This window comes from Cydia strobilella, chromosome 11, assembly GCF_947568885.1.
Source record: "Cydia strobilella chromosome 11, ilCydStro3.1, whole genome shotgun sequence".
NCBI classification, from domain to species: Eukaryota; Metazoa; Arthropoda; class Insecta; order Lepidoptera; family Tortricidae; genus Cydia; species Cydia strobilella.
Window position 1 is genome coordinate 8,219,574 of NC_086051.1, and position 13,678 is coordinate 8,233,251.

The 13,678-nt window shown below is 36.7% G+C and overlaps 1 protein-coding gene across 1 annotated transcript in view; it reads right to left on the reverse strand.

Annotated features, from left to right (window-relative positions):
* Positions 1-13,678, reverse strand: part of LOC134745116 (regulating synaptic membrane exocytosis protein 1) — a 115,179-nt gene that overhangs the window by 42,047 nt on the left and 59,454 nt on the right. The gene's annotated exons all lie outside the window — the stretch shown is intronic.

A 13,678-nucleotide genomic window follows, 5' to 3' on the forward strand; every position in this document is an offset into this window, starting at 1 on the left:
AGATTAAGTAAGGTTTTGTGAAGCGTTTTACAGAGGAGAAAAAAACTATATCCATTCTCTCTGACTTCCCATGCATGAATGAAAAAAGATCTTGGCCAAATTATACATTCCAACTTATCCTAATATCCCACATACATATGACTTATGGTCACCCTAATTAGAAAGAGATGCAACCGCCCACTTTGACTTCTCATGTGGACACACTTTTTGGCCCGTGTACTCCATCCGGTTTATTAAAATCTAAATCCGTGGATTTGTCAAAATTGTATGCAATTGACATTTCATTTCGAATCAAAGAGGATATAATAAGATAGAGCGGTACTGTCATAGTAAATTTTGTAACCACTGTAAATTCACTGCCATCTATCGACATACTTACAAAACTAAAAATGAAGATTTATAAAAATACGTTCAAATGTATTTAAATATGGATTAATGATTTTTTTATTTGCATTAATTATTTTTATATGTCATGAAATAAAACTATGAAAACGGATTATATCGCGTATATTGAATGCGCGTATATTCATGTAGTTTTATTTCATGAGTAACTATCGCGGTAACCGAAGACAATATTATTTTTATATGATTTTGACCCATGTTCCGTCACCGTCAACGCCCTCTATACGAGAGTAGGCCAAAACTAGTGGCGCCATCTGATCGAGAATCAAATTTTCGTAATTTTTCGAGGCACGTTTTTTCCTTAGACTGTATCCATCTATTACGGAGTTATATCTATCTTTGTTTCAATGGATGGTATAGAAAGGATGCCAATCTCTTATGGCAGAATTGTTGCAAAAGTGACCGCTTTCAGCTTTAAATAATAGTTCTTAATCTCTCCGGTGGCGCTAGTTAGGCTCTGGGACATGAGTATAACATGAACCATATAAGGCAACAAATAACCCGACCAAATTACGTAGTTGTTTCGAATAAAACGTCATCTCGACTGATATTAGAATAGAGGTCAAATCAAATTTCTGAAAAAGCGCGGGAAACGTGAAACGTGGCGGTTGTGTTTTGGTTTCTCGTACATTTAATTAAATTTAAAATAAGCTTAAGATCAGTGAATTGGTAATTTGTATATATTTTAGATAGTATTACATGTAAATATTGTTGTTTCTTGTATATATTGTAACATTCATTCATATTAGGTAAGTTTTTTGTAATTCTTTACAATGGGGGAGGATGATCCTCCCGACCCTGGAGGGGAAAACCTCCAGGTGGCTATTAATGTTGAAATCGAATCCAGCATGGACACAGATACATCTGTAAACAATAAAAACGATTTGAAAAGAAAAGTATATAAAAATAAGAGGTGTAAAGATTGTAACAAAAAGAGAAAGCGAAATGCTGGTGGAGAATATGTTTGTGAGTGTGAAAATGTACAAAAGACCCAAGCTCATTCTAATACAAATGTGGACACAAATAAAGTAGTTTCTGATAATCAAACAACAAAAGTAGGCAGAAATTTATTTTCAACATCTGATGTTGCACCGTTTACGGTGCACGTTCAATTAAAACATATTACAGATCCTAACTCGTCCCTGCACCCGGTGTCTTTTGGTAGGTTCTTAGTATAAAACGCCTTCAAAAATATTATAAATGGGAGTGTGAAATGTATTGGCAGGACTAGAATTTCTATGGCTTTTGCAAATCATATCGATGCTAATTTGTTTGTGACCAATCCTCAACTTGACAAAGAAATAAAACTATGAAAACGGATTATATCGCGTATATTGAATTTATAATACATCCCGACGTTTCGAACTCTTTACAGCGTTCGTGGTCAACGGGTGACTGAGGAAAAATTACAAAATGCAAAAATACCCACATACTAAAATAATGAACAATCATAGACTACAAACTTTAAGGCTGGTTGTACATGCAAAATCGGTTCATAAGGCTAGTTATACACTATAATTATTTTTCAAGTAAAGATATATATATATACGCGATAAAAAACTATTTATTATCGCGTATTTTTTATCGCGTATATATATATATCTTTACTTGAAAAATAATTATAGTGTATAACTAGCCTTATGAACCGATTTTGCATGTACAACCAGCCTTAAAGTTTGTAGTCTATGATTGTTCATTATTTTAGTATGTGGGTATTTTTGCATTTTGTAATTTTTCCTCAGTCACCCGTTGACCACGAACGCTGTAAAGAGTTCGAAACGTCGGGATGTATTATAAATTCAATATACGCGATATAATCCGTTTTCATAGTTTTATTTCATGAGTAACTATCGCGGTAACCGAAGACAATATTATTGACAAAGAAAATTTAACAGCGTACAATGCTACATACCATCATTTTCAGTTACGCGCATGGGCCTAGTCCGTGGTATTCCATCACAATGGTCGGAGGAGGAAATAGTGTCGAACATTGGGTGTGGAAAAGTACTTAAAGTTAGGCGTTTGAACCATAGAGTTACAGTTAATGGTTCCGTTTCATGGCAACCCTCTGAAACAGTTGTCCTTACTTTTGATGGCCAAGTTTTACCAAAGCGGGTATTCTCTTGCTACAACTCACTGCCTGTTGAACTGTATATTTTTCCCACAATTCAGTGTTTCAACTGCACTAAATTTGGACATACAAAGACTAATTGTAGATCAAGACCCAAGTGCTTTAAGTGTGGTCAATTACATGCCGGTCATACCTGTTCTGTGGAGGAAGAAGATGCCATTTGCTGCTTATGCAATGGTTTTCATTTCGCCACAAATAGGGCTTGCCCAGAGCACAAGAGACAGAAGGATATTAAAATAACTATGGCTAATAATTGTATTTCGTATGGTGAAGCTGTTAAATTACATCCAGCTGTTTCAAAATCATTTGCCGATGTCCTTCTGACACAATCACCGCCACAGTCACAGTTTCAGCCAAATTTACACCGTAGTGTCCATAATCCAGCCCCGGGTACAACCACGCAGTCGCATAGTTATAAAAAGACAGTTTTTTTGAAACCACGTACAGTTAGAAAACACACAACAGGGTACGATGTAGCTGCTCACAATGCTTTAATTAAAGATTATATCATTCCATCTCCTCAAAACGGCTGTGCACTACAGCAAGAGTCTCTTAAAGATAATGTATCAGTAGCTGAGGAAATACAAGCATTAATTAATCATTTATCTCAGTCTAATGTAAGAATACCGTCCTACGTTGCCCCCATGCTTGAAGAACTTGTTTCAACTATTAAAAATAATGGCCAAAATTGTGCAGTGGAACTGCAGAAGTATAATTAATAAAAAACAAGATCTAATTCATTTATTAAACAAATTTCAACCCTTTGTTTTTGCCCTCTCTGAGACATGGCTCAAGCCTGGAGCTCTTCTTAGAGTTACGGGATATTCATGTCTCAGAGAGGACCGTCCTGGTGGATGGGGCGGAGTAGCTCTACTCGTCAGGAATTTCATATCATTTTCACCTTTTCATCTTTCATCCCATAGCGATGATTTTTCAATTGTTGCTGCTATTGTAAATAACATCTGTATCATTTCTGTATATATTCCTCATCCATCGTCATCCATTTTTGTTGAGCTTGAACAAATAATTTCTTCTCTTCCTAGGCCCGTTTTAATTTTAGGAGATTTTAATTCACATCACCAGGTTTGGGGTAGTTCATCGTCTAATTATAATGGAGATCGCCTCATACATATCTTATATGAACACAATCTTTGTATTTTAAACAATGGCTCTCCAACTCGCCGAACAGCTCCAACAGAGTCAATTAGCGCTATTGATTTATCAATTTCGTCAGTCGATCTTGCGTCATCTCTCACTTGGCATACTCTGGAGTCAACATATGGGAGTGATCACTACCTTATCATTATTACATTTCCATCTTCTATTCCGCCATCTCCAAAACCTAGCCCTAGGCTTAAGTATAATTTAAGTAATGTTGATTGGAAACTTTTCAAAGCCCGTGTAGAGGAGAAATTGTTATGTTTACCAGCCATAGATGATAGTAATGTAGTTACTTGCTCTGTTGCTTTAGCCGAGACAATGACTGAAGCAGCTGATGAAATTTTCCCGATAAAAAACAGTGCATCGGGTAAAATACCTTCTCCGCCTTGGTGGGATGATGATTGCTCTCAAGCAATCAGAAACCGCAAGGAGGCTGCTGTTTGCTAAAATCTCTTTGCCAAAACCTGCAACTAGTATGTTAATTCGAATGAGATTGGGTCACGTTTGTACACCGGAACACCTGAAACGACTAAATCGCGTGGCCAGTTCTGCATGTACATGTGGAGCTGATCCCGCTGATCTTAATCATATATTCTTTGCATGTAACCTATATGTCCGTTCTATATTATTAAGACAGCTTTCAGATTTGAAAGTTCCGTTTCCCACATCTATTACAACACTCCTGTATATTAATGATTCTTCTCCATATATATTTAAATCATTATATTTATTTATCTCACGTCATAACATTAAACTTTAACTTACTATAATTTACCTTTTCCTGATCCTTTTCCAAAATTCCGAATTACTCGTTATCCCTTATTGTATGTAATCCTTTAATTCCGTTTCCCCGTTTTACTCGTTTGGCTGAATGCGCCAGGAGCGCGATGCCATAAAAAAAAAACAAATTTCTTTGTTTTTTTACAGATGTTCGAAATTTGAATGAAATTATATTATTTAGCAATAATAACATTTTCACAGATAAAAAATTTGCTGTAACAAAACAGTTTATCTTAATGCTGGCCATTATTTACGAATTTTGAAGGCATCATAGAGGGTTTATGATATGTGTATAGATAATAAATAATCCCACCAAAAACATTTCATGTAAAGTGTTGCTAAGACTAGGCGCATAAAGCTTTTACACTCAAAAGCTATCAGATCCCGTAGTAGGTACCAAGACTTTTACTCTGTAAGTCCTAACTTTATTAGCTCTAACTGTATAAAGCCAACATCTTTGTCAAACGTACAGTACGGCTTGGCCGTTTCGTTGCAGTCACATAAACACTCACTCGGTGGACTTGTTGTACAAAGTAGTTACACAAGTCTTTCAAATTCTGAGTGTCATTAAGGGATTGTCCAATTTGTCCATTTGACAGCAACGAAACGGCCAAGCCGTACTGTACGTTTGACCAAGATGTTGGCTTTATACAGTTAGAGCTAATAAAGTTAGGACTTACAGAGTAAAAGTCTTGGTACCTACTACGGGATCTGATAGCTTTTGAGTGTAAAAGCTTTATGCGCCTAGTCTTGGCAACACTTTACATGAAATGTTTTTGGTGGGATTTCATTCATTTTTGTAGTTGATATACCAGCTAGAAATGACTTATTCGTTTATAGAATCTACGATAATACAGGATCATATATAAGCAGGCATAATTCTAAAATATTTTAACATTAGATTAGATTATCAAAATTTTATAAAAGTTACGTATTGGTAGCGCCATCTATGTAGAGCCTATATAAATTATAAGTCAGGAATTTTATGTATTATAAATTGTAAGTTTCTAGAAATTTTAAAGCATTATTATCATAATCGGAATTGTTTTTAATGACCTAAGCGTTAGTTAAGGTCTCCGATTCAGCTCACTCAACCGATTTTAGTGAATTTTGTGTGGGTACGTACGTGCTATCGCAGTGCTGTTGGAAAACCGTGGCTTTGTAGTGCGACGATTCGAGTTTGATCCCCAGACATGTATTTTTTAAATTAAAATTTGAATTTAGCGAGTGCGAAGTGCGAGCTAAGCGTAGGTATTCGTTACAGTTGGGCAAAAATATTTTTTTAGTCTCCGGCTGTTCTTCTGTGTAAGTCGTACGTATTACTCAACTTATTTTCGGGAAATTTTGTGAGCAGAATTTATTTAAAAAATATTAAAATAGCTCACTTATCACACGCGAGTCAAGAGGTAAAGAAACCGGTATATAATTATAAATGAGCTCTCCGAATATGCATACATTGTTACGGATCTTACGGTCGCGTTACTCTGTTGTTTAGAGATCTCTACAAGTCTACACGCATGCGAGTTTCTAAATAGTTGGGAACTGTTTGATGGTACTGTGACATCCGAAAACAAATAGTCGTATGTGCCTGCAAACTTCCTATTATGATATGACTACATTTATATTCACCTTTCGCTGAATAAATTGTGCAGCACAATACGGAAAATTAAATTTAATTAACAATATTTAGTTACGTGAGAATACGAGTCACATGAACGTCGTCAGTCGAGTATGTAATGTAGTTTATAAAACAACTGATCATAGTCTGCTCACAAAATACACATAATGTTCCAAAATGGCTGTCACATATGGACAGACAGACGGAAGACCGGACGGACAGACGGAAAACTGTAAGGATTCCGTTTTTGCCATTTTGGCTACTGAAGGCCGTATGCCCGGAGCGTATGACAGGTACACGCTACCCGCAACGTCTCCAAGTATCTTCATGGCGAACGGTTTGGCCGAAGGTCGAGCTCCGCGAAGATATTAAGGTCAGAAGTGACCAAGAGAGGCGCGCTTCTGTAGTGTTCAAACACAAAACTTTAGTACCTACAAGTGTATGCATGCATGGTTCTTGCGACTTCCACAAACACCTACTTGCGAAGTGCTCGCCATCGGCTTTCGCATTCAGACAATTTAACTGCTAGTCAAGTTCGGTAAAATAATTTTTGTATCAATACAGTTTTTTTTTTTTTTCTAATAGGCTACACTTATTTAGGCTTTGTTCGCGAGGTTGTACAGCTCACAGAACCTCCCTTGTGCTTAAAGTTCATCATCTTCCTCGCGTTATCCCGGCATTTTTAGCCACACCACGGCTCATGGGAGCCTGGGGTCCGCTTGGCAACTAATATCAAGGTACAATTTTTTACGAAAGCGACTGCCATTATTAGGATTAGTCCCGTTTCTTCGCGATGTTTTTCTTTCCGGAGAAGCGAGTGTTAAAACCTATCTTAACAAGGTACAATAAGTAGGTATTAGTCCATACAAATACCAAAGCAAATACCTAATACTTACCTAATTAAGATAGATTAAGTCTCTCAATTCTATGATATAATAATTAAACTAATTAAGGTGACATCTACCGAAACTCTTGTGTACTTGCAGAAGTACTCTATGAGCTTAGTTTAGCTATGTCATTATATGTAATAGTTCATAACCAATCCGTAGTGTCATAGTGTGGCACTGCACTTAGCTATATAAGCTTCTACATGTATGTAGATACGATCACTTTTTTCAACCAGCCTTCTGTTAACATTAAGCCGGGCCGGGGTTTGAACCCGCGACCTCCGGATTGAAAGTCGCACGCTCTTACTGCTAGGCCACGAGCGCTTGTGTTTGAAGTAAGGTTTCGAAAAGTTTACGACAAGAAACAGTGCCAATATAGAGGGCGCTATTTGGCTGGTTTACGTGAACCTGGTTCAAATCGGTACTTCGAAAATTTTTTGGTTTTTTTTACTGTTGTTTTTTTATTAGCATTCCGATCACTGCTACCACACAAAATTTCACGATTCTAGGACTTCAGGAACCAATGTTTTCAGGATTAGAGGTATTTTTAGGTACCCCCATTTTAAGGGGTTGCAGGGCGAAAGTTACAGATTTCTGGTCACCATATGTGTCTGCATACAGACCCATCCCTACATGCCAAATTTCAGCCTTCTAAGACTTAAGGAAGTAGTCTGTATTTTCTATGACGCGAATTTCACGGTTTTCGGACAGTGAAAATTAAGGTACTATAAAATTTTAAGTATAATAGGTAGCTTAAAATAAAACTTGGTGTTTTTGATAAGTCTACTGAGTACATGGTATACAAAAAATTACAGCTCTCTAGCATTGTCCAAGACGAAGCTACGAGAGTTCGAAAATACGGCGAAACGTGCCGAGAAAAGATATGCACTGCCTTTTGCCCTTTGTCTCGTCTTGGCGGGGGCACGGCCGTGCCCCCAGACTAGCATTGTCCAAGACGAAGCTACGAGAGTTCGAAAATACGGCGAAACGTGCCGAGAAAAGATATGCACTGCCTTTTGCCCTTTGTCTCGTCTTGGCGGGGGCACGGCCGTGCCCCCAGATGTATACGCAGTGTATTTGACTTTACGTGACACATATAAAGGTAAAAAATAAAGGTAAAAAATTGAGAAAGGTATGTTGAGATGGTTTGGACACGTGGAAAGAATGAGTGAAAGGAGGCTAACAAAGAGAGTGTATAAGGGAGAGGTAGAAACGGGAGTTGGAAGGGGCAGACCTCGGCGGACTTTCTCTGATCAGATCGGGGAAATTCTGAAGAAAGGCCAGGTCAAGAGCACCCTAAACCGGCGAGCGTGTATGAGGAATGTTATGAAAGTGAAGGAAGCGAAAGAGGTATGTCAGGATCGTAGCAAGTGGAAATCCGTGGTCTCTGCCTACCCCTCCGGGAAATAGGCGTGATTATATGTATGTATATAAAGGTAATATGACACCGTACAAATTATGTTTGCATTTCGAAGCTGGCGGCACCTATTGGTTAATATTATTGATGGAGTCTCGGCGTTGAAAAAGGAAATTGCATTCGTACCTTTCCACGCCATTAACACGATTATGTCTACTCCGGTGACGCGTGGGTTCGCCCGCCGTTGCAAATATGTCTAGTAACGGTATGGAATACGGAATCATGTTGATATTATGATAATATATGTGGACGAACTAAGTAATACACGAATACACGAATAATATAGACTAATCGTTATATAATTGACATAGACATTGATGCACTGAAGTAATGTAAGATGACGCCAATTACAAAATTTCAAATCGTTTATTTCAGGTTATATAACCCATAATTACCTACATCACAAACAAAAATAAAATAAAATACAAATTAACTTAAATTAAAAACAGTCAAAATAATAATCATAATAAAATGAAATCAAAAATACATATTATAAAATAAAATAAAAACATTAAAAATTATAAATTCAAATTCACATGTATGTAGGACAATCCACTCCAAAGAGTATAATAGTATATGTACCTATATGTCCATTCGGTCTGTAATATTCGCCAATGATAGGATCGAAGAGCTTTAAAGGGGTACTTTACCTTCAGTATAGATTCAACCCCTGATAACACACATGTAGACCAGCTTTCATTAATCCTGAGATTAGTTAAACACAATTTAGATCCGCACAATTTAGAAACGATTTATGTTTTCTACCTAGCGTACTGAAGATTTTCAAAACTGTGAATATTGACATACGAGTAAACAATAGGGATGATGACACATGTTGAATTTTGTAACAAAATCTATTAAAATATGCAATGAGCAATTTATCGCAATAATGTGGATATTAAAATAATATATGGAAATGATTAAAAAATACAGGATCTAAAAGCTTCAAAATTCAAATTTCCGAAAGGGAATAAAGTAAGTACACTTTATCCAAAAAAGATTGTATAGCAACTATGGTAGAAGAGCCGGCAGTAAAGTTTCGAACCAACGTGATACCGCGATGAGATGCACAATGGTTTGCCATAAAAGTGATGCTAAGTCCGAATTTGATAGTCTGCCACGGCGGAACTGGCCGAAAGTACAAAAAAGATAGCCACTTCCGGTGCGAAAAAGGGGGGGTCATTTAACCCATCTGATACTGCAATAATAGCTATGGCATCAGTTAGAAATTTACTGGTAGATACAGAAAAGCGAAATCTGCCAGTATGATTCCTGCCGGAAGTGCTTGGCATACGCTCTCAAAGGTGACCATCGGGACCCCTAAATTAACCCATCTGATACCAGCATGAAACCAATTCCAGTCGGTAGATATGAACCTTCTATTCAGGAATATATAAGTCTGCCAGGGCGTTTTCAGCCGAAACACCTTGACATACGAGATTTTGTGGCGCAACATCCGTGGTACCCGTATTTCGGAATTGTACATATTACGGACATTTCAAATACTGCAGGCTTATTAATTTATTACTCTATGCTTATATTTGTATATTATTACGTTATTAATAACATATATTTATAATAAATTAAGTTAAAATAAATTAAATAATGTGATTAATATGATTGATAGTCATTGAATTAGCTATATGAATCGTTTGTCTTTGTCTGTCATTTTGACTTATGTATTTGTAAGAAAAGGATAAAACATAATTTAACTAATTAAGGCTCGTAAAGTTTTACGAATAAGGGGGTATTAATATTCATAACTAAATCAGGCTTGAAATGCGACATAAAATGATTTTTGGTGGTTTCTTTTACGCTTGAGGCGTTTTTTCACCTATTTGGTGGGTCTAATCACTATCTTATGTAGGGGAGAGAGGGGCAAGACGAGTAAGACGGGGTAGCGGCTTTATATGGCGACACGACTGACCAACCATCAGTATCCCGTTAGTGCATGACGATGCGTCGCCATCATGGCAATCAGTTCGCACAGTGACCGGCTAGACAAATGGTGTCGTTAATTATTTATTTGCAACAAAACTGTTTTTGCCATATTCCTTGTTATTTCTCGGGTTCCGTACCCAAAGGGTAAAAACGGGACCCTATAACTAAGACTCCGCTGTCTGTCTGTCCGTCTGTCACCAGCCTGTATCTCATCAACCGTGATAGCTAGACAGATGACATTTTCACAGATGATGTATTTCAGTTGCCGCTATAACAACAAACTATAACTAATTGTTTATAACACCTGTATTCATTACCTGTAATGCACAATTGATGCATAAATGATTCTAAAAACATAATAAAATAAATATTTAAGTGGGGTTCCCATACAACAAACATGACTTTTTGCCGTTTTTTGCGTAATGGTATTATGGTACGGAACGCGACTCGCACTTGGCCGGTTTTTGTGTTTTATTTGGTTTGCGTTTGTTTCCTTATTATCACCAGCACATATATACTGTTAATTTATTCCTATGGCCCAGCAATCACGCCAACAGCTAAGGACTTGTTTGGTTTCAAGTACGGTTTTTTTTTACTTTCGAATTTCATTAGGCACATGGGGCAAGATAGGGTTGACGGCCGTAGTTTTAAAGTAATAAACTGATGAAGAATTGCGGATTTGAATTTATTTATTCTTCTCTTGTAGAACGGTGAAAAAGTATAAAAGAAAGTCAAATAGAGGAGAGTGGTTAGAGGCCAAGAAAAAAGCGGTGGATGCTGTTATAAAGGGAAGATGGGGTAAATGTTAGCTGTAAACACATTTTCTGTCTCTCAGACGACTTAAGAAATAAAAGTAAAACAGTTCGTGAGAAGGTATTAGACGATGGACCCAATATCCAAAAATTGAAGTTTTGTTTAGGCCCTAAATATAATATTTCTATGAATCATTCTTATCTTGTCCGGTAGGGGTTCCCCCATCTTACCATACCTGGGGGGCAAGATGGAGAGTAGGCACTTTTGGCCATTTTAATTTATTTTTAATTTAATTATCTAACTAGAGTTCCTAGTAAGTGTTGATTATGAAAGACTGATTACCAAAGATAATAATAAAAATAACAAAAACTTAAAAAGAATAGCATTTTTAGTTTTATTGGACTTGAAACATTAAGTATACCGTCATTTCCACCTCTCCCCTACATTTCTTGACGTTGACGCAAAAATGACGTAGTTTAACATTCAGGGTGTTGTTTTATAACACTACAAATTGAGATAACTAATCTATTGACGACCGGTCTGGCCTACTTACTGCCTGCAAAGCCGATGGTCGTGGGTTCGAATTCCGATAAGGGCATATATTTGTGTGATGAAAACATATATTTATTCCTGAGTCATGGTTGTTATCTATGTATTTAAGTATATATTTATCTATATAAGTATGTATGTATATCCTCGCCTAGTACCCATAATACTCCCCATATTTATAAATAACAACAGAAATACATCATCTGTGAAAATTTCAACTGTCTAGCTATCACGGTTCATGAGATACAGCCTGGTGACAGACGGAACGGACGGACAGACGGACAGCGGAGTCTTAGTAATAGGGTCCCGTCTTTACCCTTTGGGTACGGAACCCTAAAAATGATGTAAAATGCTCATATTTAGATTATTGGTAAAAATCGTCCTTGACGTTGAAAATCCTGTCTTTTCACACCCGTTTACAATAAGTATGTAATAATAATAATTTTGTTCATTTTGGTAAATAAAGGATATTGTAATTTAAAATTATTTTATTATTTATATATAAGGTGCTAACAAATAAGCTACAGAAATTTTACGAGATGGTACTTTACACTAGAACAATTAACTTTTAACAGAAATTAAGAAATTGTCTCATAATTTTTATTTTATTTACCGAACAAAATAAATAAACTATAATTATATCTAAAAAATAATCATCATGTATTTAACTGCTTGTTTGTCTTAAATGTCATTGTCAACGTGTCATTTGATTTATCAACGTGAAGTGGCCAGTTACGTTTTATATTTAAAAGAGGTTTTAGAATCTGTTCAATGAGGTCTCATTTAATTATCTCATTAACAGAGTTTTTTTACAAAGCAAATTTGTTTTCCAATTTTCTCAAAATAACATCATAAAACCTATAATGTTTCATACTTACATATACTTCAGGAGCCGAGTACTATCAACTGTAAAGATATCGGTAGCTAATTTGTTAGCACCTTTATAAGGCAAACAAAGAAGTACAAAGCCGTAAGCAGGTATTAAATTAATGCCCAAATTATATTGTGTATATTAATAAATTTGAAATATATGTTATTAATAACGTAATAATATACAAATATAAGCATAGAGTAATAAATTAATAAGCCTGCAGTATTTGAAATGTCCGTAATATGTACAATTCCGAAATACGGGTACCACGGATGTTGCGCCACAAAATCTCGTATGTCAAGGTGTTTCGGCTGAAAACGCCCTGGCAGACTTATATATTCCTGAATAGAAGGTTCATATCTACCGACTGGAATTGGTTTCATGCTGGTATCAGATGGGTTAATTTAGGGGTCCCGATGGTCACCTTTGAGAGCGTATGCCAAGCACTTCCGGCCGGAATCATACTGGCAGATTTCGCTTTTCTGTATCTACCAGTAAATTTCTAACTGATGCCATAGCTATTATTGCAGTATCAGATGGGTTAAATGACCCCCCCTTTTTCGCACCGGAAGTGGCTATCTTTTTTGTACTTTCGGCCAGTTCCGCCGTGGCAGACTATCAAATTCGGACTTAGCATCACTTTTATGGGAAACCATTGTGCATCTCATCGCGGTATCACGTTGGTTCGAAACTTTACTGCCGGCTCTCCAACCACTATATGCATAAACGCAATATTTTACCGACAAAATCTCAACTTTACTTATTTCTAAACATTCAAGATGGGCTCTCAGTGACCTTGACGTCACGTTCACTTATCGTTTTGTTAGGAGCGTTTCGCGAGTGAAGTACGACTGTCGGATTTTGACTTTTGCATTGCTTTAATGCAGTGGGTCCCATATATTAGACATATGATCCCAAAAAAACAAACCTGATCGATTGATACCATTAATAAAAAAATGTCATCTAGCCTATTGCAGAGTTCAGGCAGAGGTATTATTGCACGGTGCAACTTACAAGCATGAATATATTTTATTTCACTTAGCGCCACTTGCACCATCCCACTAACCCGGGGTGAACCGGTTAAACCGTTAACCCAGTGTCTAATTCCAGGTTTAACCGGTTAACCCCGGGTTAGTGGGATGGTGCAAGTGGCCCTAATACTTACTTA